We start from the raw sequence: 4,550 nt of genomic DNA on the forward strand, positions 1-4,550 counted from the left end.
AGAAAGGGGTTTAGAAATGGAGGTCAACCTCTAGGAGCTTTGAGGTATTCCTCCCTTGGAGCTTGAAGGGTAAGACCAATGACAAATATTTCATAATTCGCTACAAGCAAATGTTGGAAATTTCTAAAAAAAAGGAATCTCTTACAAATATTAATATTTCTGTAAGTGAGGTGGATGGAGACTTATTTCTATTGTGATTTAAGTTACAGTTTTAAGTGTAACCTCAGACTACTTATACCAAGAAAAAAATGAGGAGAGGTAATTCCAGGAAAAAGGAAATATTGATAGTGTATTTGTAAGGTTATTTTTTTTTTGCTTTCTATTTTTTTAACATCTTTATTGCAGTATAATTGCTTTACAGTATTGTTTTAGTTTCTGCTGTATAACAAAGTGAATCAGCTGTATGCATACGTATATCCCCATATTCCCTCCCTCTTGCATCTCCCTCCCACCCTCCTTATCTCACCCCTCGAGGTGGTCACAAAGCACCAACCTGATCTCCCTGTTCCATGCAGCTGCTTCCCACTAGCTATTTTGTATTTGGTAGTGTATATGTCAGTGCTACTCTCTCACTTTGTCCCAGCTTACCTTCCCCCTCCCTTTGTCCTCAAGTGCATTCTCTATGTCTGTGTATTTATTCCTCTCCTGCCCCTAGGTTCATGAGAACCTTTTTTTTTTTTTTTAACGATTCCATATATATGTGTTAGAATACGGTATTTGTTTTTCTCTTTCTGACTTACTTCACTGTGTATGACAGACTCTAGGTCCATCCACCTCATTACAAATAACTCAATTTAGTTTCTTTTTATGGCTGAGTAATATTCCGTTGTATATATGTGCCACATCTTCTTTCTCCATTCATCTGTCAATGAACACTTAGGTTGCTTCCAAGTCTTGGATATTGTAAATAGAGCTGCAGTGAACATTGTGGTGCATGACTCTTTTTGAATTATGGTTTTCTCAGGGTATATGCCCAGTAGCGGGATTGCTGGGCCATATGGTAGTTCTATTTGTAGTTTTTTAAGGAACCTCCATACTGTTCTCCATAGTGGCTGTGTCAATTTACATTGCCACCAACAGTGCAAGAGGGTTCCCTTTTCTCCACACCCTCTCCAGCATTTATTGTTTGTAGATTCTTTGATGATGGCGGTTCTGACTGGTGTGAGGTGATACCTCATTGTAATTTTGATTTGCATTTCTCTGGTGATTAGTGATGTTGAGCATCCCTTCATGTGTTTGTTGGCAATCTATATCTTCTTTACAGAAATGTCTATTTAGGTCTTCTGCCCATTTTTGGATTGGGTTGTTTTTTTGTTATTGAGCTGCATGAGCTGCTTGTATATTTTGAGATTAATCCTTTGTTAGTTGCTTCGTTTGCAAATATTTTCACCCATTCTGACGGTTTTCTTTTCATCTTGTTTATGTTTTCCTTTGCTGAGCAAAAGCTTTTAAATTTTATTAGGTCGCATTTGTTTATTTTTGTTTTTATTTCCATTTCTCTAGGAGGTGGGTCAAAAAGGATCTTGCTGTGATTTATGTCATAGAGTATTCTGCCTATATTTTCCTCTAAGAGTTTTATAGTGTCTGGCTTTACATTTAGGTATTTAATCCATTTTAAGTTTATTTTTGTGTATGGTGTTAGGGAGTGTTCTACTTTCATTTTTTACATGTAGCTGTCCAGTTTTCCCAGCACCACTTATTGAAGAGGTTGTCTTTTCTCCATTGTATACTCTTGCCTCCTTTATCAAGGATAAGGTGACCATATGTGCATGGGTTTATGTCTAGGCTTTCTATCCTGTTCCATTGATCTATGTTTCTGTTCTTGTGTCAGTACCATACTGTCTGGATTACTGTAGCGTTGTAGTATAGTCTGAGGTCAGGGAGCATGATTCCTCCAGCTCCATTTTTCTTTCTCAAGATTGTTTTAGCTATTCTGGGTCTTTTGTGTTTCCATACAAATTGTGAAAGTTTTGTTCAGTAAAAAATGCCATTGGTCGTTTGATAGGGATTGCATTGAATCTGTAGATTGCTTTGGGTAGTACAGTAATTTTTATAACATTGATTCTTCCAATCCAAGAATATAGTATATCTCTCCTACTGTTTGTATCATCTTTAATTTCTTTCATCAGTGTCTTATAGTTTTCTACATACATGTCTTTTGTCTCCTTAGGTAGGTTTATTCCTAGGTATTTTAATCTTCTTGTTGCTGTGGTAAATGGGAGTGTTTCCTTAACTTCTCTTTCAGATTTTTCATCATGAGTGTATAGGAATGCAAGAGATTTCTGTGCATTAATTTTGTATCCTGCTGCTTTACAAAATTCATTGATTAGCTCTAGTAGTATTCTGGTAGCATCTTTAGGATTCTCTATGTATAGTATCATGTCATCTGCAAACAGTGACAGTTTTACTCCTTCTTTTCTGATTTGGATTCCTTTTATTTCTTTTTCTTCTCTAATTGCTGTGGCTAAAACTTCCAAAACAATGTTGAATAATAGTGGTGAGAGTGCACAACCTTGTCTTGTTCCTGATCTCAGAGGAAATGGTTTCAGTTTTTCACCATTGAGAACAATGTTGGCTGTGCGTTTGTCATATATGGCTTTTATTATGTTGAGGTAGGTTCCCTCCTGGCTACTTTCTGGAGACTTTTTATCATAAATTTGTGTTGAAATTTTTCACAAGTTTTTTCTGCATCTACTGAGATGATCATATGTTTTTTATTCTACAGTTTGTTAATATGGTTTATCACATTGTTTGATTTGAGTATATTGAAGAATCCTTGCATTCCTGGGATAAAACCCATTTGATCATGATGTATGATCCTTTTAATGTGCTGTTGGATTCTGTTTGATAGTATTTTTTTGAGGAATTTTGCATCTATGTTCATCAGAGATATTGGCCTGTAGTCTTTTCTGTGTGTGTGTGTGTGTGTGTGTGTGTGTGTGTGTGTGACATCTTTCTTTGGTTTTGCTATCAGGGTGATGGTGGCCTCGTAGAATGAGTTTAGGAGTGTTACTCCTTTGCTATTTTCTGGAAGAGTTTGAGAAGGATAGGTGTTAGCTTTTCTCTAAATGTTTGATAGAATTCGCCTGTGAAGCCATCTGGTCCTGGGCTTTTGTTTGTTGGAAGATTTTTAATCACAGTCTCAATTTCAGTGCTTGTGATTGGTCTGTTTATATTTTCTATTTATTCCTGGTTCAGTCTCGGATGGTTGTGCTTTTCTAAGAATTTGTCCATTTCTTCCAGGTTGTCCATCTTATTGGTGCTCATAGTCATCTCTCATGATCTTTTGTATTTCTGCAATGTCAGTTGTTACTTTTCCTTTTTCATTTCTAATTCTGTTGATTTGAGTCTTTTCCATTTTTACCTTTATGAGTCTGGCTAATGATTTATCAATTTTTTTAAAATTTTTTTATCTTTTCAAAGAACCAGCTTTTGGTTTTATTGATCTTTGCTATTGTTCCCTTCATTTATTTTTCATTTATTTCTGTTGTGATCTGTATGATTCTTTCCTTCTGCTAAATTTGGGGGGGGGTTGTTCTTCTTTCTCTAATTGCTTTAGGTGTAAGGTTAGTTGTGTATTTGATATGTTTTTTGTTTCTTGAGGTAGTATTGTATTGCTATAAACTTCCCTCTTAGAAGTGATTTTGCTGCATCCCATAGGTTTTGGGTGTCATGTTTTCATTGTCATTTGTTTCTAGGTATTTTTTGATTTCTTCACTGATCTCTTGGTTATTTAGTAGCGTATTGTTTAGCCTACGTGTGTTTGTATTTTTTCCAGTTTTTTTCTTGTAACTGATATCTAGTCATAGCGTTGTGGTCAGAAAAGATACTTGATACGATTTCAGATTTCTTAAATTTACCAAGGATTGATTTGTGACCCAAGATATGGTCTATCCTGGAGAATGTTCCATGAGCACTTGAGAAAAAAGTGTAATCTGTTGTTTTCAGATGGAATGTCCTAGAAATATCAATTAAGTCCATCTTGTTTAATGTGTCATTTAATGCTTGTGTTTCCTTATTTATTCTCATTTTGGTTGATCTGTCCATTGGTGAAAGTGGGGTATTAAAGTCCCCTACTAACTTGTGTTACTGTTGATTTCCCCTTTTATGGCTGTTAGCATTTGCCTCATGTATTGAGGTGCTCCTATGTTGGGTGCATAAATATTTACTATTGTTATATCTTCTTCTTGGATTGATCCCTTGATCATTATGTAGTGTCCTTCTATGTCTCTTTTAATGGTCTTTATTTTAAAGTCTATTTTGTCTGATATGAGAATTGCTACTCCAACTTTCTTTTGATTTCCATTTGCATGGAATATCTTTTTCCATCCTTTTACTTTCAGTCTTTATGTGTTCCTAGGTCTGAAGTGGGTCTCTTGTAGACAGCATATATACATGTCCTGTTTTTGTATCCATTCAGCCAGTCTATGTCTTTTGTTTGGAGCATTTAATCCATCTACATTTAATGTAATTATCGATATATATGTTCCTATTACCATTTTCTTAATTGTTTTAGGTTTGTTAGGTCTTTTCCTTCTCTTGTGTTTCCT

This window comes from Orcinus orca, chromosome 9 (assembly GCF_937001465.1).
Source record: "Orcinus orca chromosome 9, mOrcOrc1.1, whole genome shotgun sequence".
NCBI lineage: Eukaryota > Metazoa > Chordata > Mammalia > Artiodactyla > Delphinidae > Orcinus > Orcinus orca.